We start from the raw sequence: 24,990 nt of genomic DNA on the forward strand, positions 1-24,990 counted from the left end.
CCAGAGTTGCGCTGGTCACGCGTGTTTTGAAGCAGGTGTGTCCCAGCATGTGCATGTTGTCGGGGACACAACAAAAGGCCGCCTGAAAGCCTCACCTATGGAGCAGGCAGGCAGCCTGAGCCTGCAGAGAGGAAACAGCCCGGTTAGCCCATTGTAGAGAAGGGATGCCTTTTAAGGGACAAAAGGTGGAGGGGACAGAGCCACACACCGGAGAGGTAGGCACATCTGTACCTGCTATCCGCTGGTCACATCGGCCCATTATGCTGCCTCTCCTGCAGCATCATTTGGAGGGGACACGCGCGTGTGTGTGCAGACACAGGAGCGGTTCCGGGCTTGGCCTGACTCTGCATTGTCCTGCTCAGCCAGGAGACTCGGAGCAGCGCTCTTACAAAGACATCGATTTTCCTCCTTCCCTTCCAGAGCGAGATCAGATGAGCTCCCGGAGCGACACATCCTTAACTTTTCAGTGGGGGTTTCTTGTTTGTTTGTATCCTGTTTTTTTATTTTTTTTATTTTTTAAGGACTGGGTCTCTAATTGCGTCTCTTTTTTTGGCCACATGCATCTCCCTGGCTCTGGCCCCCCAAAACAAGGAGGGCACGCACTGGTTATCTGTGCCTGCAGACTGCTCACCGGGCATCCTGGGCTCAAAGAATGCCAGGGGGTTAGAAATTGGAGGGGGGGTGGAATTAATTGCCAAGAAAACACAAGGCTGTGCTGTGACTCTGATTCCATCAATTACCATTATCTCTCTGTGCAGGTCTGCCAACCATCCCCCAGATTCGGCCCTGCTTAACTTTCTTTGCCAGTTGTGATACCCCGTCAGATGCCTGGCGCTGCCAGGCTACCCGCATGGGCTCCTTCTGGGCTCTTATCAGCCTCCCCCAGTCGGCCTGGTCGGCACAGCTGTTCCAGGCCCCCAGCCCCTCACTTTATCTGCTTGCACAGACCTCGGCCTGGCAAGCAATGGGCCCAGCGCCTGCTCCACATTCCCCAGGAAGCCCTCTGGGAACACAGCCTCCCTGCTCCCAAGCCCTGGGAGAGTTCATTACCAGCCCGGGTCCCCCAGCTCAGCAGCCTAGGTGCAGACCGCATCGCCCAGCCTGGCCGCCAGAGCCGCCTGAATCATTAAAACTCCAACCTTCTGAAGGGAAGAAAGAACAAAACCACAAATTTAGATTAATAAAGCATTTGTTGATTCTACAGCAATTTAGCAGGCCCCTAAGAAACCCACCAGAGACCCACGGAGCTCCAGTAATTTTCTGTTATATTATCTTTCTTGTAAAATACTTCCCCAGACAGAGTCCCCAAAGGGGCTCAAATATCACTGTGACTAACCAAAATCAATGTGCACTCACCTATTGACATTTTTACATAGTTTTTGGATTTAGTATCCAGCCGAAAACACAATCAACTCCTCTGCCAAGGAGCAGACAGGCACTTAGCTAGCCAGCTATTAGTGTTACAAAGGAAAAAATGCTGGCACCCAGGGGAGCCGGGCAAGGCGCACTGACGTCAGGGGGTAATTGGGTGTCTGAGAGAAATTGCCAGCGGCTGGCCGGCTCCCCCGGGGGCAGCACAAAGCTGAGCTGTAACTCTAATAAAGGAAAGGAAATTCTAGAAAAGGGGGCCTTGCTACAAAGGAGCCCAGGCAGATGCCAAAAATAGCCCTTTGGAAATAAATAAATAAATAAACGTGGCCAAAACATATAGATCTAAAACATAAAATAAATCACTCCTCTGAGGAGGCGCTCTGCCTCCCCTCTCTGGACATCTGTGCCGGGCTGGAGTGCTCTGCTCTGGGTCCTTTCTCTGGAAGCAGAGTCAGGCAGGAAGAGCTGTGCCATCTCCTTTGGCACACAGGGGGGCTTTTGGAAAAAAATCTAAGTTTGTAACCCCCTCTTTCCCAAAGGCAATACTTTCTTCTTCTTCTTAAGGCTAAGGAGAGAAACAATTCCTATTGTTTGATTTCTTTCTTATTTTTATGTTTCAGTATGTGGGGAGGAGAGCTCAAAATGCCATATATAATAAAAATGTCAGAGTTTCCAGTTACATGGTTCTAGCCTCCTCTGGAAAAAGGTCTATGTGTATGTATGGACAATGGGTTAGGTTTTCTTGCCTGACAGCTTGCCAGCGACTGACTCAAGGTCAGAGGCTGTGGCAGGATCTTGAGGGGTCCTGACATTTCCCCCCAAAGACAGCCAACAGTCTCCAGGAGGAAGGAGAGCAGGAAACAGCATCTGGAAGGCCCCAGGCTGGGTACTGACCTCCATGGGCCATCACAGGACCCAGAGATGCTCTGAGGCCCACAGACTTCTAGGAAATTCAGAAGGGAAAAAGTGGCTTCGGGGAAGGGAGACAAAGGGGAGGCAAAAAAGAGTCTCAGGGTCAATTTCAATTTTGTTGCTCTGCAAGAAAAAGGAAAAATAGGATGAGGAGTTTTGGTTTTTAAAAAGGACACAAACATGCCGCCCCCCCCAAAAAAACCAAACAACAACAACAACAAAAAAAAACAAAAACAAAAAGAAAAAAGCCAAATGCATTGAACGCCACTTGGAAATCGGTCTGAACGAATGTCTTTAAAAGCTAAACTTGCCAAATCAGCATCTCAGGATGCTGGCCCCTGGTCTCCAGGTCCCCGCTGAGGCTCCTGGGGCTTGTGGAAGGCAAAAGGCCCCCTGAAGGCTGCTCAGAGTCCAAGCGTCGCTCCTGTGATCTGACCAGCCAGGAGCTCCAGAAGCTTTCTGGCTGTAGGTGAGGGGCAATCCCTCTCAAGGCAGAGCCTCCAGTGCTGGCACGAATGAAGAAAATCCAGCTGGGGAGAAAAAGCTAGAGAGCCTGTAGTGCAGACCCAGGGGAGGTAGGCAGAGCTTTGGAACGCCACAGCCAGCGCCCTGGCGCCAAATCACAAACCTTGAATCAATGATGCAATTGCTTAATTAATCAGCCTGCTCGGGTGGGTGCAGAGGGTCTCTGTGAGTGTCTGACCCAACCAGCTCCTGATGGGCAAGCCCCCCTCCTCAGGGCCCCTCTGCAGGGCCCTCGGGACCACAGATGGTTGAACACCGTCTGGGAGTCTCACTGAGGGGAGAAAATGTGAGTTCCCGAGTCCCCTGTGTGATCCAGTCACTCTGGCAGAAAGGAGAAAAGAGGAGGGAGGAGGAGGGAGAAGGAGGGAGATGGAGGAGGGAGGAGGGTCTTATCAGCAACTTAGGATTTCTTGGCCTTGGCAGCTGCAAGTCAGTTCTCTCAATGTTATTTTCTTGTCCCAGTCAATGAGACTGTAAAAGAAACACAGAGCACAAGACCTCTTTTCAGCAAGCCAGTGAGTGCCAGACTTAGACAGGCAGAGGCCATTTAAATTAACCTTGAGCCTTAACGCGTTTAAAGGCTAGCAACTTTTAAACAACGGCACTGAAGGTGAGCGGGCAGCTGGCTGAGGCTGGGGCGGGGTAGAAAATGTGCAAAACTGGAATATGCATCTATGGGCGTGCACACACGTGTTGGGCAGGAGGCATTCCTTCTGTCGCTACCAGACTTCAGTAGCAAAACTACAGTAGCTGGCAACCTTCGTGTCTCCTGTTCTGCTGGTCAACAGGCACAGGGTTGAAAGCAGTCCTCACATGCGATTGGACCATCTCCGAGGCTGATCTCCTCATCTTTAATGTGCAGAGGGGAAGGAAAGGGAGGCGAGGAGAGGGAGGCAATCTCTCAGAGCGACCCCAAAGGGTTAATGATACTGAGCCAGAGCGCGCCAGGAGTTTAGCGGTACTGAGGAAGAGGGGAGACCCAGAGAGGGGCCTGGCCAGAGGTGTTTCAATTACCAAAATGAAAAATCATTTCTTTTTAAACAATATCCCTCAACACTGGGTGTTTAAGAGAGTATACTCTGGCCCCTAAAATATCAAAGTGAGATTTAAAAATAGAAAAGTCATTTCCCCTTCCCCGTTGCAGATTTTGCTGCAGCGTTCTAGAAGGCAGATTAAATGAAGGAAGCTCAAACACACTCAATTTTGTCCTTTAGCAAATTCTTCTCTTTCACTCTTGCATGAAGAAAAAAAATCTCCCCACAGAGTTTTTCTCTTCTTCCTGGTGTGGATCTGGGCCCCTGCAGTGCCCTGTGTAATTTCTAGTTCCTCAGAATTCAGGTATTAATAAAGACCCCATGGGGACTTCCAACAATATAACCCTACATTTTGAGGCATTATGAAAGGAAACCCCCAGGGGTCTGTGGCTCAAATTTCTGAAATGTAGGCATTGTAAAAGGCACCCCAGGGGATGCCCGCAATAGAAATCTGCTGAATTCAAAGCATTTTGGAAGTCCTGGTGGGAGTCATTACTCCCACTGGAAGCTTTTTACAAAACATGTGTTGCTGACATGTTGACAGATTGCTCAGTGAAGTGTTTAGGTGCATGCACAAGGCGGGCCTTTGGAGACGCTCGGCGCTGCCAGCGAGTCTCCCAACGCTGGAACCGGTACCATCCATATTTCATAATGGGGGAGGCCGCTGCAGCCAGGGACTGGAGACGTGTTCTCCACACCCGCAGCCAGCCTCGCACCCCTCCGCTGAGGAGCACTTTGAGTGGGCTGGCCCAGTCCTCGCCTTTGGAAGCTGGTCTGTGCTGCACAGCTGTGACGGCCCTTGTATCCCTGCCAAGGGCTCTACTGAAGGAATCTTGAAGCGACCTCACTGATCACTGCAAGGCAGTATGCAGATCAAACCAAGGAGGGGGTGGCAGCCCCTCACCACCCCCCACCCTACCCCCCTAAGGAGGAGCAGCATGGCAGGGAGGGGGTTTGAACTCAGGCTTGCTGGTCTTGACAGCATGAAGCTCAGGAAAGTGATCTGTGACTTTAATAAGGCAGAGGGGCTCAGAGGAATTAGCTGCCTAGGTGATGGGGGCGGGAGATGGATGGAAATGCATCTGTGGCCTGGTGGGCTATGGGCCAGGCTGGGGCCCTGGGGAGGTCCCCTCACCTACAGCCCATGCACTCCCAGACAGTCATCTCCAAAGAGTTTTCCGCCGCCACAACAGTCTCTCTCTCTCTCTATTTCGTGTGTGTGTGTGTGTGTGTGTGTGTGTGTGTGTGTGTGTGTATGCCAAGCCGGCCTGCTTGTGTGTATACACACATACTTTCCCACACAGGATAATGTGCCATATGCTCACATTCATAAAATTTTAAAGGTAAAAGCAGATGTAATTTGACAAATGTGTACATGTGTTGATAGGAACACACGCACTGACACACGCCTGCACACACCCCGCATTCCAACACGGAGCGCTTCCCCTCTACCTGGCTTTGCCTTTACCTTCAGGGCCTCTCCACGTGCACCAGGATGAGAGCAGCAAGCTCCCGAACACACAAAGACATCTCTGGAAATGTCTTTCTTCTTTTTGTAATTTGTTCTCTTGGAACCGTACTGTCTACCGCGTTGCTGGCGTGGGGTTTCCCTTTGCTGAGGTTTTTGGAGTGTGGAATACAGAGAAATCACCCCGATTTCCATGCCAACATCGTCAGGCATACCAACACTGAGAACCGGTCAGGGCAAGACCTACACCCAGCCCAGCCCCCAGCCCTCCAGGACATCACCTCCACTGCTGCAGACACACTCCCTCTCCTGGTGGACCTTCTTGCCTTTATCCTCCTTCCAGAGCATATTGTGTCTCAATGGACAAATAGTTTTTCCAAAAGAAAGGTACCAGATCCATTCTCACAAGGTTCTGTCATGCTCAGAGAGACAACTGACTTAACACCCCTGAAGGGTGACCTTCCTGGGGCATCTGGCCTGGAAGAGGCCCTGATGACATCATGAATTCCTTTCTACCCAGGGTGAGAAGCCACCAAGGCTTGCATAGCCATCAGGCTCCCAGGCTGCCCGACTTATTGGGCTAGCAAAGGCTCATATTTACCGGCACTTGTGTGCTTGGTATATCACAAGACCATCAGTGGCCAAGGGCTGGGGGAACACAAAGAATACAACACCGTGACTGTTCAAGTTTCCCATGTTGATCTTCCCCGTGCACTCCCTTTAGTATGAAAGACAAGGTCCTCCAGGGTAGACTTGGGGAAATCCTGTTCTGTAAACAGGGGCAGTTGAACCCAGGCTCCAGGGAACCAGCTCCCTGACTACACCATATGATAGGAGGGCCTCGGAGCCACGGAGAATTGAGAGGGTCTCACCCCTTCTGGGACAACACAGCTCTGTGAAGTCCCCACTAAATATGACTCACCTTACAAAAAGGCAAGTTGTCCAGCGAGGGTAACCAGTTTGTCCCAATTTGCGGGCACTTTCCTGATTGCAGAAGTGAAAATACTACATTTTAGGAAGCTCTTTGCCACAGGCAAACAGGGATGTTGGTTCCTCTCTGCCCCCACACATCCCTAAAGTCATTTCCACGAGACCAAGGACTAGCATGGAGCCTGGTACTTAACAAGAATTCAATAAACAGCTGTTTAGCTGTATGTGTGTGCTTAGCTAAACAGAGCCTTTTGTCCTTACGCTTCAAACAGTCTGGAGGAAGGACAACAGTTCATGCTTCATCGCACAGGACAAACTTCGTTGTCAACGCAACAGAGGAAATAGCGCTCCACACAGAACACGCATTCCAGATCCTCCAAGATCAGGAAGCCTTAAGATACGGCTGCCAGAGTGTGACAGGGAATGAAACGCCACAGCACACAGGGACTAAACCCCCAAAGAGTCCTTTCTGTACCTGCCTACAGCTGCCTCACTCCCCACCCCCACCCCCCCGCCGCCCCCGGCCTAGAAGCCACTTTAGGAGCAGGTTCCAAGGCTACCCTCTCCAAATGGCCTCTGTATCGACCCTCTCTTACCTCACCCATGCTTCCAGTCTCTTCCAGCATGATGAGTCTTTCAAGGTCACACGAAGGCAGTGTGGCTGGCAGGGTCTTTTTTTTATGGAGAAAGTTGGGAGACTATTTGCAAGGAGCAAAAAAGAAAGCCTCACCTCCTCACACGTGAGATGAGGATGCAGGCAACTTCATTCATTCATCCACATCACTTCCCAAGAACCCTCCAGGCAGATGCCAGGCCCAAGGCCAATAAGGTGAAGAGCCCAGGCCTCGAGAGTCCATAAGGCTCACACACCATCACTGGGACTGGGATAAAACTACACGGGACTTTAACGCCAATCAAAGAGGGGGTGCCGAGAAGATGCCCAACGTCATGGAAGGTCACAGTCTACAGGAAGCACAGCGTGTTGCCAAACAAGAGTCGGGGGACACAACCACCAGACCTCCACACCATGACTGCTTTCACTTTTCGTCTTTGCCTGTCTTGATTTAACAGATCTTCCGCAGTAAATGTCTATAGTGTGCATGAAAGGCGGAAACGCATTCTGAAGAGCAGAGAAGTGTCTGAACATTCCAGGGAGTCTCAGAGAAGGATCACAGGGAGTTCTTGCTGAGAGATCAGGGAAGGCGTCCAGAATGACCAAAGGAGAAGTCTGGCTTTGAAGCAGAAAACTAGGGTGGTGCTACAGGCAAGGAAGCCATGCCAAGGACACACAGAAGGCAAAGGCAAGGTAGAGCATGGGCTGGAACCAGGGTAATAAAACCGTAAGAGTTAACTATGGTGTCCTGGGCACTATCCCATCACTATCCTGTCCGTGTGAGAGCCCTGACCACCACTGCTGGCCTCCATCTCACAACCAGATGCTGTTCCAGTTGGATGGGGCCTCCAAGTTCTCAGCACTGAGCCAGTGCTATTATAGTTGCCTGACCAGGCCAGCCCCACCCTCAGGCAGGCATGGGTCCCTAGTACCATATTCTAAAGGACTCACTTCTTCATGGGGATCAAGGCATTATTGCCTCCGTCCGTACCCACCAATCATGACAGAGTCAGGTGCAGTCTGGGCCCAGGGCCACGCACCACCTGGAAGAAGACTTCCAGGCATTGATAGGACAGCTGCCACCAAACATAAGAGTCCAGGTGTCAAAAGAAAATTAAAACAAATGACCCTGTCACATGATTTTATCATCCATTCATAAAATATGCAAAAGCAAGATGGAAGAAAAACAGCTCAATTCAGGGAGATTTACAGTGACACCCGAAGTACCTCCTCCTGGCTTAGAGAGGCCAGGTCTGCCTAGCCCAGACAGAGAAGAGTCCGGCAGTGAGCCTAGAGTGTAGGCATGGCCATGGGCATCAGCCTCAGGTCCCAGGTGACGACCGTCAACAAATGCCCAGGAGGGTACCCACACAGTCTCCACAGCAGCCAGAGACCTTTAAAGACATTCCCAATGTCACTCCTCATCTGTCCCTTCCAATGGCATCCCTCTAGTCTTGGGAGAGAATCCCAGCTTTGTCCCGAGCCATTAAAGGTCTTCTATCACCTGGGCACAAATGACCTTCAGCCTGACCTTACCCTCTGCCTTCAGGGCTCCCAGGAACCAGCATTCTGGGGTCCCTGCTGGTCTGCTAGCCCCAGCCCCACCCCTACCTGACCGGCCTAGTCCTCAGCTCTCCATTCCACAGCTCTCACCCCTGCTTACTCATCCCTGATCCAGAAAAGGGCCTTCAGAGGCCCAATTACACGTGGGCAAAACACTTAAATATGTTATTTTATACAAAATATAATATATAAAGTAAACAAATATAGAATATAAAGAAATATGATTTTTATTTGTTCATTTACTTATTTATCTACCCCATATTTAAAAGAAGAAAAAAACCAAGTTGGGGCTTAGGCTGTAGGTCAGAGGTAAAGCTCTTGCCTAAGGACTTAAGTTTAATTCCCAGTATTCCTAAATAACAACAGTAACAGCAACCTTAAATTAAGCTCTCAAAAAGGAGATTGTCATGTGGAAGTGCCTAGCTGGTACCTTGAGTGCTCCCTGTTCCTGAGGGGTGAGTGGGCACGCTCCCTGCCTTCTTCTAGTGCCTGCACATCACCCAGACACAACACCCAGAGCTGGTTCAGTGCCTTCACGCCACCATGGTCCGACCTTTCCCCAAAGCACGTAGGGCAGCTATTTCCCCACTGTGTGTAAGATGTTTAGGTTAGTATCTACTCCTTCATACACCACCAGCTCCACCGCTAACTATTGCAAACACTATTCAAAAACAAAAGCAGCCCTCACTGCAATCCTGAACTTCTGTTTCTCCTGGTAAATTTAAGTAGCTCTTTCGGCAAATATATATATATATATATATATATATATATATATATATATTCAAGACACCTACTATGTGCTAGGTCCTTGGGTCTCAAGCTTGAATATGACAGGCCGCATCTTCCAGCTGCTCAGCCTAGAAACAACAGACAGACACAAAGGCTGGGGCCGAGACAAGAAGACTGTCATGAGTGCAAGGTCTGTCTGGACTACATAATGAATTTCCAGAATAGTCTGAGGTAGAATAAAGCCATGGGTTGGGGGGGCGGGGTTTAGATAGGGTTGGGTGTGGGTCTGTAGACTACGTTTGTCTAGCGTGTGCAAAGCCCTGGTTCAATTCCCAGCACAAAGTTGGACCCTGCTTGAATCCTAGCACTTGGGAGGTAAAGACAGAGAGATCCGCTTTCCAAGGACTTTCTTAGATACATACAGAGTTCAAAACCAGACTGGGCTACACGAGACAGGATCAAATACAACAAAATAGTAAGTAAAACTCTAAATACTCAGCACCTATTTTTTGAGGAGCAGGCTCTGTGAGTATGGGGAAAGCCGAGTAAACAAACACAGACTGCACACCCTGTTCCCTGCGATGTGTCTCCACAAAGGTCCTGAAGTCACCATGGCCCCAGTGTTAGGCAGGTCCCACCTGCGGATGCAGGGGAGACACAAACTAGAGGCTGGCAAGGATATGAAACTCGCCACCACACACGCTCCTGACACTGATCCCATGCTGACTGTGCTATCCACCACTGGTCCCTTCCCAGGGACACATCGAGCTCGGAAGTTTTATAACCAGGTGCAGCAATGTCCTCCAAGGACATTTTTTTTTTTCAGGTGACACTACCATGGTCTGTATGCATCTCCCTATAGCTCATGCTGTGAAACCTAACCTTGTGATGGTATCAAGAGGAGGTAACTCTGACAGGTGATTAGATGATCACTGCCCCATGAATGGGGGCATCTAAAAAAACACTCAAGAAAGCTTGATAGCTCCTTTTGGCCCTTCCACCATGTAAGGACACACAGGTGACGCCATCTAGGAAGAGAGGGATCTCACTAAATCTGCTAGCACCTTGAACCTCGTAAACCCCAGAGCTATGAGCAATAAATTTCTACCACTGGCGTATTACCCAGTCCGAGGTACTTTGTTATAACAGCCATAATGGGTGAAGATTTTTACTGGCATCTAATGGGCAAGGCCAGAGGTGTTGCATGCCAAGGAAAGAATGGTGCCTTCCCCTTCGGATGTCCTCTACTCTCACTGCCACCCTGTATCTGAAAGCTCTAACACACACCAATGCCATCCCACTCTCCCCCCAGACTCGCAATGAACTGTTGCAGAGCAGTTAGACCAGAGTGCCAAGGACAGCAACACACATCTGGAGGAGTGAGGTGCCGGGTGCCGCCACAAAACTCAGCTCCCGCCCAAGCTCTCCTTGCCCACTGCCCAGCTCTCCCAGCCTCCAGTTTGCATATCACTCCTAGAGTCTTGGTTACTGAAAGTGTGGCCAATAAGCCCACAGCACCCGCACCCGCAAGGGCTCATGTGAAATGCAGAGCCTTGTGTGACCCAGAACTGCCAACAGACTGTTCGCATTCACCAGAATCTGAGTCAGCTGCAAGTACTGGGAAGTCTGAGGGGCATTTCTGGAAGCCTCAGCAGGACAGGTTCCAGGCGCTACTGTCCAAAGGTCACTACCAGCTGAGCTGGCGGAGGAGGCACCTTCTACTTCCTTCCCCACCTCCCTCCAGTCTCATGTTCCCTGTATCAGGTGGGAGGCAGTGGCACAGCATCTCCGTGTAGAGCAACGAGGTGCCATGGGGATTGCCATCGGTGGGCAAACACGAGGAGCCAGTACAACAAACCCAACAGGTATCCAGACTAAGGAACCCACCGGTACGTGTTACATAGCTTAGATCCCACTCTCATTTCGGCTTCTCTTCCAACTAAATCAGAAGCCACTGGGGGGGGGGGGGCAGGAAAGGCTGATGAGACCGCATAGCCTCCAACAATCAAAACTGAGTTAGACCCAAGACCTGATACCAAGTAAACCCAAGGGTTAATTGTAGAAAATGGTGGAGTGGGATACAAATGAATGGGACAGAAGGGTGTGGGGTGGGAGAGGATGGGAGTGATAAGTATGAAGAAATGGGGTGGAATAGAACAAGGCCGGTTATGTAGAAGGGAGTAGAATAAAGGCTACCCCAATAACGGTCTTTCCCTACCAATCATGGAAAACGTCCTCCTAGGGAGGCATGCATACAAACATTTGCTACAGCGAACACTTGGAAATAGTCTAAATGCCCAGCACCGGGGGACCCGCGCAAGCCATGGTGCATAGTACAGCACACTAGGCAGTGCCATGATACAGCTAATAAAGGCCGGGAGCTCCCTACAGCAGCGTGGGAAACTCTCCAAGGCACAGTGCTGAGTGAAAGAAGCAGTCTGTAAAACCATGGGTCCATTATGGCATCCTTTATGTTTTAATCAAAAATCAATACCACACCATTTCTGTGGGTGCACGGACACTACCTTCTCTGGAATGTGAGACACTGCAGATGGTTAAAACGCACTATTATTTTACGTACTGCTGAAAAGAAAAAGGAAACCTCTGTAAATTAAGCCAAATTAAGCCATAAGCCTCTGCTTGGAAGGTGTACTTTGGCTTGGGAGATGTTCAAGCATATCCATGAACCTGTTCAGTTGTATGTAAATTCACAGGTCATGAGACAGGCCAAAAACAGTGGCAGTGATTAGCCTGAGGGCTTAGGAACAGGACGAGGCCTTATCTGGAATCTTTGAGATGATTATAGGAGACATTCTGGTATCGCTGGATTGTTTAATAACGTTTAAATGTTTAAGGACAGGAAAACTGAACAGCTCACTTAGAGGGGATGAGACAGCAATGACGCAGCACCAATGCATGACTCAGAGGCACCCAGGGCACTCTGCTCCGGCTAACTCAGAGGGCTGCAGAGCTGGGTGCGGGGGAAGCTCTCGGTGTCCAGAGGGACGGTGTCACTGGAAAAAAGAAACAAAAGGGAACTCGATCTGGAGAAGCAAGTGGTCACAATGCGCTCACAGTCATCACCAGGGCCCTTGGGGGCCGCAGGCTGTCTCCTAAGTGTGACTTCTCCACCCTTGCTGCGTGGAGAATCGCAAGGACTGCTTGGCTAGGCCACGCACAGGGGACCTCCTCAGACTCAGCCTCTCACTCCACCTCAACATCAACTGTGTGTCGGGGACAGCTGAACCCTGGCCTGCAGCAGCTGTGTCACCTTGCCCTGCACACAAACAAAAATAGCTTTGGTCCTCAGAGCACAGGTTCTCTTGCCTTATCCTCCGGGGTCCCAGGAGCAGCTTGGTCAGCAATTAGAAACGACGGGCGGTATAAATACATAACGAACAGGGGGGTTCTGCTGAGGCGTCCTCGACCTTCCAGCTTCTCCTTGACTCTTCTGCTGCCCTTGTCCCCATGCAGTCACAGCCAGAATCGCACTGGTCCAGGGTGGGGAAGGCCAGTGTGCCTTCCAACGCCAGTTCCTCCAGTAGCTAAGCATGCAATGGCCTTAACTGGAAAGATAGCCTATTCACAATTCCATTTATGCGAACAAAGTGTTGGCAGCTCCGGCTTCATTGTGAACAACTGCATCTGTCAGGACCCATAACTTGCATCTGGGCACTGTGCAATGTTAGCCTAGGAATCTGAGGCCAGATCAGTACAGGACTAAATCACAGACGCCCTGCCTGTCCCAAAGAAAGTACCACAGAAGGCTAAAGCCCACGACAACCAGGCACAGCTCCCATTCCCAGCACAAGAAACTTCTAGAACCCGGGGTTGATAACCACCATGTGATGCGGAAGTACAAGCTCCTTGGCAAGACCTAGGGCAGCCCAGGGGACAATATATGAAGCACAAGAAGTTCACCTTGAACCCCTTGAGAGGCACACACTACCTTCGTCCACCCCATCTGCAGGTGGCAGGTGGGAGGGCAGGGGAGGCAGATAAAAGTGGCTCTCCATGAATCCTCCCTACGGCACAGATCTCCTGCTAACAGCTCTTCCTGTGCCTTCTTCCTTCAGGTAGCATGTGGTACTGGGCCCACTGGCGCCTGCAGATGTGAAACCCCCTTCTCAGTTCTGTGAACAGGCCCCTTATTAAAAGCTTCTCATGTCCCGGTTTGAGTGAACCATCTGCTTTATGTGGGGACTCTGGCCAAGGGAGTGTCCTTTAAATCTACCCTAAGTCATTCTGCCTGCAGTTATTTATTTCACTGCTGGAGAGCTGGGGTCTCAGCCAGGCAAGTGTTTACCATGAAAACAGGGGGACTGTAGTTTGGATCCCCAGCACCCATGTAAAAGTTGGGCCGGGTGTTCATCTGTATGTAACTCCAGTGTTGGGTGCATAGAAACAGGCAAATCCTGGAAGTTTGCTGGCAGGCCAATCGGACTATGGAAAACCATGAGTTCCAGGATCAGTGAGCAACTGTCTCCAAAACCAAGACGGAGAGCAATATAGGAAGCCACCAACATCAACCTCTGGCCTCCACATGCACTGCCGCGTACATGTTCACACACACGAACTCTCATACCACCCCCCAAATGGAAAAGAATGCTAAGCTATTTGAGGAGGCAGAATGGAGAATGGGATCAGTCAGGATGGCCAGCACCCAACCCTCCATGGTCTTCCAAATAACTCATCCAAACCACACCCCAACATCCTGCTGCCAAAACAGTATGGGTTGGTGAACCTGGTCTTCACCTTCTACTCTGCAGGGCTCTCATGGGTAATCCAATTAACCCTGTAGTTTGATACACAGAGGGAAAGTAGACCCACAGGATGCAACCACAGTGTTTGTTCAGTCAGTCTGCCGCCTACCTCCAAGCTAGCATCTCCCTTTCCATTCCAGGCCCTGCATCTAGGACTATGGAAGCTTTCCACCTTCTAGAGAGCAGTTATCACTCTCGAGCAGGTCACCAGGCATTTGCCCCAGTCACAGGCACCACAGCCTGGCTGTCATCCAGCTTTTACCTGCATGTTCCCCTCATGGGCCTCTCCTGATGGCGGACCTTGCATTTCCTTAGTTCCTGACACCTGGCTAAGGTCTGGCACTCCAGACAGAATGCAATGAATACAGCAGGCCTTAGAGAGTGCAGAGTGTGCCACTACCAGGATAAACAGCATGTGTCTCTGCCTTCCCATCACCTCTGCTCCCCTTACCGGGCAAACTATGGAGAAAGTGTCTGAGGCAGGCGGAGACGATACGGGGAGTTGTGCATGGGTGGTGGAACCTGAGGAGCAACAAGCCTCCCCAGGCCAGAGGGGACACCTAGCCACAAGACTCCCAGAATGTCTGGCCCTCCAGCTACCCAGTGATGAATGGACCACTTCAATACCATTCAAGCACCCAGCATCTCACATGGCAACCAGCAAATGTTTCTACTATGCGTCAGGCCCCCTGTGAGGTCAGAGACGTACACAGATGAGGACAGAGAGGGACACTACCCTCCAGATGGCCACCTTCTAAAGGCAGAGACAAGAATCCAAAGGAACAATTTAAAAATAATAATAATTTCCAATAACAGCTTCCAGGAGGGATGTTAAATGAGAAAGTCTGGCAGAGAATGAAGGGAAACAGGGAAGAGCTAACTTCAAAGAGTTAAAAGGGAGCGAAGAGAACACATGAAACCCTGTAGAGCCTCCAGGTAGCACGGAGAGATAGTATACCTGTGCAAGGCTTAATGAAACTCACATGGAGAAAGCAGCAGGGAGGGGGAGGGGGGCCAGGTTGGCAGGGTAGACGCAGTGCAGGGGAGAAAGCCAGTTCCGAGCCGCTCTGAGAACTACTGGGGACCATGGCTGAGAAGTGGCCACGAGACCATGAGGAGACAATAACATCTCACCTGCACCCAGCTTCCCCACCAATCACCACCCAGACCCTGCCACCCTTGAAGGACCTCAAGAAGTCCTAGCAGATCTCATTTTGTTACCCCCAACACTTGCTAGTGCCAAAAGGCTCAGGAAGTCACTTGGAGAGGACCCAGACTTCCCACCTACAGGGTGATGGGGTCGAAGGGACAAACTTCCAAGTCTCAAGATAGCCTTCTGCCTCCCCCAGGCCCAATACTTCTCCAGCCTCACCTTCCCCACGTGCCCCAGAGCCATCATGTCATTCTCAAAGGCAGAAGATTCTAGGCAGTCAGCTCCACACTGAGACTGTTTAGCACGAAGGGACACATTTTATAATCTCCGTATGTTCCCCTGAGCCGGAGCCTGGAGCACGGACACACTGCCAAAAGCTTCAATTTTTATTCAGGCCAGAGCCAGGGCTATGCTTCAAATGGCCTTGTTCTTTTCTGTCCTGAGCCCTGCCTCCTCGGCCTGGCCCTTCTCTCCATAGGAGCCACACGGAGACTTGTCTATGTTCAGAGGCCGCAGAGCCCAGGAAAGGTGGAATCACACTGTGCAGGAACCCCTGCTGACTACTTGCCTTGAACTGCATGCCCCAGCAGGAGGGAAATAAATTTGGTTGGTTTCTCATTTTGTTGGGATGTTCTTTATTTTGTTGTGTTAGTGTGTCATTTTAAGGATGCCAATCGGAGTTCGGAAGGATGGGGGTGGGTTCAAATCAACCAGTGCCCATTCCTGGGCTTCTAACTCCCCTCCCCACCCTCTCTCTACCTCTGCATCGTCTGATGCCCAGTCACCACCAACCAGGAAGTAGTTCAGAACGGTCCTGGTGCTGTCCCTTGGAGCACTGATGTCAGGGGTTATAGCCCTGCACCCTCCCTCCCCCCGCTGCCTCTGGTATATGCCTTTGACATAGTTTCCACCTTACCCTGAAGCCCCAGTGAAGCTGTGAGCCACTTCATTTCCTCACCATTACCACTACCACCACAGGCTTCTGGTGCAGGTATGGTGCTGGGAACCAAACCCAGACCTCGGCAGGAAAGCACTCCACCACTGAGCTACACCCCAGCCCCAATCACTCGCTAACTCATCCCTAGTTCACACCACCCATTCTGGAATCTTCACTACTGCTCTAGGTTCTTTTTCTCTTTGAGCCACTGCCACCTGCCAACACCCATCCCTGTTTCCTATACCAGCAGCACAACTGGGACAACTTGACATGGCCTGGACCAATAGTTCCATCACCACAGGCAGGAGATGCAGGAAGACTGAGTCTAGCAGCCTTCATCACAGTCCCTGGATTTTGGCCGATTGACCTACTTGATAGAAGCAAAATTGGGCTTGGTCTTCTGATACTGGCCACCAAGTAATCTCTACTTCTCAGTCTGCAGCCACGACTCAGGCCTCCCTCTCTGTCTTCCAGCAGCACGGTAGCAAAGGGGACACTGTGTCTTTTGTGGATCCGTGGGTGCTACGTGGGTCTGCGAACCTTTCTGCTTTGCTCCACACTGCTCATGCTGACCTTGAACAGGGGCAAAGGACTGACCAACTTGAAGGTCAGTCTCAGAATCCCCTAGATGGTAATGGGCTAGGTGATATGAAATGAAACTTCTACAAGGGGAGAAACCCACAGGCTTGGGTTTCCCACTATTCCCAGCACACAGCGGGGATTTGAAAGGGATCCTTCTGGGAATGAGCATGCAACAGGTACCATACATCTGAGAAGTACATTTCTACTGCAATCTACATGTTTGCTGGTTTCCTGGGGTGTCCAAGACACCCCTTCACAAAAAAAAAAAAAAAAAAAAAAAATCAAATCGGAATGGCAAAAGATTTGAAGACATCAGGGGCTGTGAACCTGATGCCAGGCTTATTCAGCCATCCATGGTATCAGGCAAAGGCTCATAGTCTCCTGCCACCTGGAAGCTGCCAAAAAGATTACCAGATAGTCAGACTCTAGCCAAGCCACCACCTCCTCTGGACCATCACCTGGAGTCAGTCTTGCCTCACTACCAGTTTAGTAAATCAGGGTTCTGGTTGGTTTTTAAACACTTCCACAGCCCCAAATGGGCTGGTATTAGACTAAAAAGGATTCTGCCCTCTAAAATTTCCAATTGGCTGTGGAGATGACGCAAAGAGTAAGTAAGTGAAATTGATGGGTAGCCCACACCCTGGTGCAGGACTACGATCTCACTCTTTTACAGTTGGGTGCATTGGCATTCTCACCTCTGGAAGAGATGCCCATGTTGTCTGGTCTCCAGCTCCTCAACTCCTATCCCAAGGTCCACACGGAACTGCTGACTTCCTACACTCAGCCATGATAATGCACATGACTGTCTCCCATAGGTCCATTTTGCTCTGCAACAGTACAGATCAGGGGTGAGTAATTCCTGGTCCAAGCTGGTCCCCTGGGGTTCAACCTTTGGAGGTCTCTTCTGGCCATTGAAAAGAAGCCAGTGTTCTACTGACACCGCTCAGTTGGGAGAATAATCACCTGGGGGTACCAAGGACACCTCTACTGATGTTTATATGGAAAAAGACTTGGGGTGGTGACGCTGGAGGAAAGGTGGGAAGCTAGCCTTACTTCTTAGTTCCCTGGGCTAGAGAGTCTGTGATCTGCTTGCCATTTGGGTTAAGTCTCCAAAGTACATTAACTGGGGGCCTACTATGTGCCGGGCAACCAAACATGCTATTGCAATAACTTTGCCTTCCAGCTAGGTTGTGCACTTCTTTCAGATAGGAACAGGTGAGGATGTAAATATACCCATCTGTGTGCACCATATGTGTGCATACTTGTCTTATGAAAATTCCCAAACTGCAACCGACGAGAGAGGGTTAGACTCAGACCTCATCAAGTCACATGTACAACTGCCCTGGTGCCAGGCTGGGTTTGGCCCTCATGGTCTAGCACGGTGTACATCCTGGGTCCATCAACAGGAAGCCAACGGAAGTTTTAGGGCATGGTTAAAGAAAGCCAGACTCTCTGCCCACCCCATGCCCCAGGGCCATCTCGGCCTCTACTCAACAAACAGAGAGCAGCGCCAGCTCTGTGCAGTTGGGTCAAGAGCAGGCTACCCTGTAGGTCTCCTATCACAATGCATTGGTGCCTCAGAAGGCCCCCTCTCACCGTACATGCTAAGTAACACTTGTGAGATGAAGGGGGACCATTTTGTTTATTTCAAAACTCCCCTTCCAGGACACCATAACTGAAAATCTACCATGCCCAGGCACAGTGCATACAGCATCTATGGTGGTTACCCAGAATGCAAAGCACCATATATGTCCTTGTTCATCTTGCCGTATGTACCCATACCTTTCAAGGAGCTATAGTCTCCCTACAGCAAGATCGGCTGTGGGCTCTGACCACAGGCGAAGGTGACCTTAAGAACATAAAAGAGAACAAGATCCAATCCTGGACACCAAGAACCACCAGGAGCAAGATGGGATGGCAGGTTTTCCGATCTTTGCCAATCTGGTGGTTTAAAAATGATATTTCCCTGTGGCTTAAATGTATGGTTTTCTTATTATAATCGGAGCTCTGAATCTTTTTAAATGTTTAAGATCCCACTAGTATTTCTTTTTCTGGTTCCATTTCTATCCTTTGCACATGGGAGATATTCAAAATATCTAACCACCAGTGTGGCACCAACCAATCAGAGCGGGCACTGGCCTTGGGCACGGCTGTCCTCCCCAGTGGCTTGGCTGTGTCTCAGCGCAGGCTCCGCCTGTGTTTCTGATTTATTGAGTATTTGCTTAATATTTATAGACGCCTCTTATTCATTAAGGAAAGAATGCTTAGCCTGTGATGTGTGTCTAGTTTGACTTATTACAGGGGATGCAATGCAGTACTTTGGTTTTGTGCAGTTTGATTTTTCTATCTCTTGTTTCATGGCTTCTAGATATTAGGGTATAGTCAGAGATGCCTTACTCACCCTGATCATAGTAATTTCTTACATCTTCCTATGTCTTCTTTAAATATTTTTAAGTTTTCTTTTTCTGTTTAAAATGCTGATCCCTGTGGGAGTGGCCTGAAGAGTGAGCGCGGTTCAGTTTCCTTTCTTTCTCTTCTTCTTTCAGGACAGCCACCCTGCTAATTCCAATCCCAATTCTCGAACACCCATGTGTCCTCGTACATTCAGTTTCTAGCTGTGTTTGGAACGGGCTTGTCTCCAGTATCCTGCTCTGCCCCTGGACACTTCGAATCCCCTGGCTCTAGCTAAGCTGACCTGGGTACCACCCCTGCCCACAGTCCTTTTCTCAACATTCTTTCTTGTGTCTTCAACCCAATCTCAGGAACCCTAATTTGCCCACTGCTGAACAAAACCAACTTTTACCGCTAACACAAGGTTAATACAGGAGAAACTGAACCTTTCCAACCGAGGGCCTGCCTCTTTATTCCTTTCCCTTTTGAGCCCCTCAGTAGTCAGTCTTGTCTGTTTGCCCCATCATACATATGTATGACATTTCACTGGGCTGGTATCTCTGGCTCCTACACATCTGGTAGCTAATACCACTTCTTGCTCTGTTTTTAACCAGATACTGTCTGCACACAGGAAAGCCCCCAATGTGGGAGACTGTACTCAAGCCCCCCAAGCCTTCTGCACTACTGGGTGTCAGTTCCCCACAGTTGCAAGAAAGTCATACCCTGCACCTGTGTATCTGGCGGCTGACTCCAGCCCTTCTCTTCATTGTCCGAACAGAGCCAGTATGTGGGATGCCCCAAGCCAATAAGGTGGGGAGGGACCCCGGTGCTGTTAGAGCAAGAAAGAGGCCAAAGCCGGCACACAAAGGCAAGCCCTGGCCAGCGGCACACAGAAACAAGGCCAGCAGAGGTGCCAGCGTTTGCACGGCCCCAGACCTGTAATTGGGACCCACAGGTCACTCTGGCCACAGCTGAACAAACCAGGGTCTAATTAACTTTTCCCTTGGCTTCTGCTACCGCCACATCTCACCTTCACGAGAAGAAGGCGGCTGGCCTTTCAGGGAGGCTGGGGACAGTCCTGTGTCCTCGAGAAGCAGCAGCAACAATAACTGAAGGGAACGCAGCTTTTGCTGTTGTTTAAACAGATTCCCGCCTTACGTTTTTGTGACTGGGCCTTTAGAAGGGCTGCGTCTGGAGTTTGGCTCAGAACTCCACACTGCCTCCAGCCTGTGTTCTTGCAACACACAATACAGAACTCACCTGTCACCCTCTCTTCCGGGATTTATTATTCTGGGTGAGCACCTTCAACTCTGAGCCTCAGTTACCCAATGTATACATTGAGAGTGAATGGGAGTGGCGGGGTGGGGGGGACTACTGCCTCTTGCTAGGATTGCTGTAAAGGCTAAGCGGAGAGCGTTCATTCATTGATTCATTCAACAAGCATGGATTAAGTGCGTCTGTCTGCTAGGTGCTGGGCTAAAATAAAATGGCCCACAACCAACGTGGCTCTGTGTTCATGAAAGCTTAATAAGGGACATGGACAATAAATGGTGAAAACCATAGCAGGCGCCCTGCAGACACTGACAGGGGCACGGACCAAGGGCACAGCGTGACAGAGAGGGCGATCAGGGAAGGCAGTGGGGACAAGTTCCAGGCCACCTCACAATGCCCTGCATGCTGGAAGAGCTAAACGTGGACAGGAAGCCCAGCCCATGGCACACGCTAAGGAGTATTGGCTTATTTTTCACTCTGGGCTCCAGGGACCTCATGGGCCTCCTCCGTAGACCCCTCTCCGGTCATCATGTACCCTGGGGCCTCCCTACTGCCCTCTAGAGTCATCATGCAGCCTGAGCAAAGTCAGAGATGAGAGCATGGCAGCCCAAGTGAGGACATCGGACTCAGCTCTGCACCAGTCCTGCAGGCTCTGTCTACTGCATGGAGCATGCCCTACAGCCTCGTATTAGACACCAGGGCTTTCGGCAGAGACTGCACCTGCCCCTCCCATCCCTGTAATGAAAAGCTAGACATACCATAGCTGTCCCGTTAGCAAAGAGGCCACTGCTTCTAAAAGCCATCAGTAGCTCAGCTTGGGAGCCGGGATTGGTGGCAAGCAGGACTGACAGCCAGCTCTAGGCACTATCAGAAGAATCACTGCGGAAAGTCAGTTTTAAAATGTCACAGTGGCATAGACAGAGCACCCAGCCTCCTCAGGAGGGCAGCCTCATTCAATTAGGCCAAAGCAACGGTCAGCTGAAATCACAGACTAAGCCTCACAAGCCGGCACTGGTGCCGGCAAATGAGAAAAGGTTCCATCTGAATCTAGACTGAAGGGCCACGGTGATCGGCTTCAATGGCACATCAACATTGGGAGCTGCCCACGGCCAAATGGAACCTGCTTCTGCGGAGCCCCAGGCAGTGAGTGCCCAGAGACACTTTCTGAAGTCACTGGAGGCCCCCCCCCCCCAGCTCCTGGCTACAACCATTCCTAGCCCTTTCATGTGTTTGGGTAAATTCCAGCCACTCCCCGTTCTAAAGTTATTTAAGAGCCTGAATTAGTGGGGATTTTCCGAAAGCTGCAATTCAAACTTCACCAAATACACAGCGTCTCCTAACAGGGTGCCCACAAGTCACGTCTGTATTAGGCACAGCAAGCCAGCTACTGGAAGTCAACAATGTAGGGAGTCATTCTGCTTACAGGATGGACACATTTCCCAGCTACCTAAACTTCCTCTCCTTGAACTCTACTGTCTGAAACCAAGAGCCCCACTTCCCCACCACCCCAAGAAAGAAAAGTGACATGAGAACCTACCGAGAGAAAGTTAAGGGCTAAACACAAGCATGGAAGTGTCTGCTACCCTGCTGGGGCCAGGGGCTGGAGAGAGGCAAAGACAGGGAATGAGAGAACAGAGGAGGCTGGAGTTTTCCTTGTTTCTTTTCATAGCCTAAGATGCACACATAACTCTCTGTGTGCTGGGGGAGGGGAGAAAGAAACTTTCTTTCAAGTTCACGCTTCAAAGACAGATGAGCCCAACATACAGCCACTCCTACCAAGAAACAATGACACCTTCTGAGAAAGTGACCGAAAATGAGGGTTCCTCGGGAGAGGCCTAGGGGCCAGGTGGGGTCATCCTTAAGGATCCCATTGCCACCTCTGCACAGACAGCTACCCTTCTGGGACAGACCCCCACACCTGATCCCCAATCCTCGCAACTCTTTCCTTACATGCTGATGAAGCCAGGCACCACCCCTCCATTACTACCCCGAATGCTTCAGATAGAAGAGTCCAGAGGTTCTCTTGTGGATCAGAGATGTCCCCTGAAGGCTCATGTGTTGGGATCTGGGTTGCTAGCTAAGGGGGTGGGGGGTTGGGGAAGTAATTATAAGGACTCAGACCTAATCAATGAATTAATCATATCATAGAGTTATTGAAGGATAGAGCCTAATCCAGGAAAGTGAATTACTGGGGGGAATGCCCTGGAAGGATATACCACACCCAGCTGTTCACTGTCTCTCTTCCCTTCTCCCCTCCCTCCTTCTTCCTTCTCCCTCCCCATCCCCGCCTTCTCTCTGGCTACCATGGGATGAACAGATTTCCCCTGCCACATTCTTCCCCATGATGGTCCATCTCATCCTGGTCCAGAAACAACAGAGCCAGGTGACCATGGACTGAAATCTCTGGAATTGGGAATCAAAATAAATCCTTCCTCATTTAAGTTGTGTTTATCTGTTTGGTCATGGCAAAGAAAAACTGACTAACGTGGGTTCCAGGACAAAAGAGTTTTGAATAAGCTACACTCAAGTATACCTCGCCCCAGGCTGTGGTTAGCTCGGTGGCTAAAGTGCTTGCCATGAAAATCCAAGGAACTCAGTTCAATCCCCGGCACTCGTGTGAAAAGCTGGGTGTGGTGGCACACACTTGCAATCCCAGAGCCGAGGAGGCAGAGACACACGCGAATCTGTGGCACTCGGTGGCCGGCCAGCCATCCTAGCCTAAGTAGCAAGGCTCAGGCGCCAACGAAACACCCTTTCATTTAAATAAAACATAGAAATAGAAATAAAGGAGGCAGTTGGGAAATGACAACCCAGGTTGAGCACTGGCTTTACACGCACATGCACACCAGTAAACATATCATTTTAAAACACCACTTTCCATGAAGGCACACATCATGGTCCTCCACTCGCTATGCAGTTTCATAGAGGGGCTCCCCTTCCCCCCACATCCTGGCAGTGCCGGCTTCTACAGCAGACAAAACTTTCATTCTCAGAGAAATGGACATCAGAAAAGACAGGTGGTGTTGCCCTAGACCCCCAAATTCTCAACGGGGGGGGGGGGGAGCTTTGTGTCCTGACAGCCTCTGATTGGTCCCAACCTCCAGGAAGGGGAGGGGCTAGAGGGTATACCAACGTCCAATGGTCAATAATCTAAGCCGCCTGATGATGCAATGAATCTCCATGAAAGCCCAGGAGACCAGGGCTAGGAAGTTTTGGTGGTGACTGTATCATGCAGAGGGAGGAAGTTCCATGCCCCTTCCCTACACTTCACCCTCTCATTGCTATGCCCATATCCTCCATAACCGTTTGTAGGGTAAACTGGCATTTACTAAAGAAGTGTTTCCTTGAATTCTTTGGAGTTTGAGTTCTTGTCAAACTGTTCAAATTCAACATACGGTGTAGACCCTAGTGTACAGCTGAATTAGACCAGAGGACACACAACAGAGTCCCCTGCTCAGCAGACTGGCTGCTGGCAGGGGTGTGTGTGTGTGTGTGCACGCGCGTGTAAAATTCCTACACCTGAGTCATATATGTGTTGTGTGCTGAGCGCCAATCAAGAGAATCAGGCAGACACTGAGTTTTTCACTTTTGTGATAAGACTTAGTGTAAGATTGCCTTAGGGACAGGAACTTCAGCAGAGCCCAAAGCTGCCGGACTCCACTAGCAAGAGTCTCTCTGGAGTGCCTTTCCCCCAGAGCGGACAGACCGCCACCAGCTTCTGTCCAGCGTCCAGCAGGGAGCAGGACTATTGGCTCTATCACCGATCAACGGCGAGCCCGGCCAAGGAAACAGAGATACTCTCTTTTCTTATTTCTTTAGTTGCTCGGTTGGTTGACTGGCTGGTTGGATTTTTTAGATAGGGTTTCTCTGTGTAGCCCTGGCTGTCCCAGAAGTAGCTCTGGGAACCAGGCTGGCCTCAAACTCACAGATATCCACCTACCTCTGCCTCCTGAGTGCTGGGATGAAAGGCGTGACATCCAGCTACTGCTACGACATTTTTATATCACTTCTCATACAAAAGCAGAAACCAAGTCCCTCATAACATTTGGAAGCTGAAGCCCAATGCATAGACCATAACTGGTAAGGTGAATGAATAGCTTGAACTGGCCAGGGTGCCTCAGGAGGAAAGGCCAGGGTGCTCCACACACAACAGCTGGCAATGCAGAAGCAATGGGAGTGTGTGATTCCCCCCCAGGTAGAGAAGAGTTTGCGATAAGGCCCCACGATTCCCAGTGGTCCATTTCAGTGATCCTAAGTGTCCTGAGGAGAATTCTGCATGTCTCGTCCATGTCAGGAAGCTCCCAGACCGGGGTGATAATGAATTTCTCCGGGATGCTATTAAGCAAGGTCACTTCTCATACTCTGAGTCCCTTCCAAGGCTCCAGGTTTTGGGGGTGTTCCTAGATATCACATCCCAATGGAGGTCGTTAGTGGGGTCCTGTTAGGAAATAGGCAAGGCTCTAGTTATAGTAGGTACCACCGACATCAATACCAATGCTGGGCATTCCGCAAACGGGCTGCTGCAGAGTTCAACCCGCTGGAGGCCATGGAGAAAAGAGCCTGCCAGTAGGAGAGGTCTGCCTACCTGAAGCTGCCTGCTCTTATTTCGGACACAGACCTCAGCCCCGGCCCCTGCCTCTCCCTGCCCCTGCTCCAGACTGATTTCTTCTCCACATAGAAAGACTAGCATTGTTAAAAGGATGGAAGACAGGCGTGAGATTCAAGTTGATGCTGAGAGCTGAAGGAA

The 24,990-nt window shown here is 50.4% G+C and overlaps 1 protein-coding gene across 1 annotated transcript in view; it reads right to left on the minus strand.

The window, feature by feature from the left end:
* Znf423 (zinc finger protein 423) overlaps window positions 1-24,990 on the minus strand; it is a 294,241-nt gene that overhangs the window by 170,659 nt on the left and 98,592 nt on the right. The gene's annotated exons all lie outside the window — the stretch shown is intronic.

The sequence above is a fragment of the Alexandromys fortis genome, unplaced genomic scaffold, assembly GCF_014885135.2.
Source record: "Alexandromys fortis isolate MF-2015 unplaced genomic scaffold, M_Fortis_MF-2015_v1.1 scaffold_178, whole genome shotgun sequence".
Taxonomy (NCBI): Eukaryota; Metazoa; Chordata; class Mammalia; order Rodentia; family Cricetidae; genus Alexandromys; species Alexandromys fortis.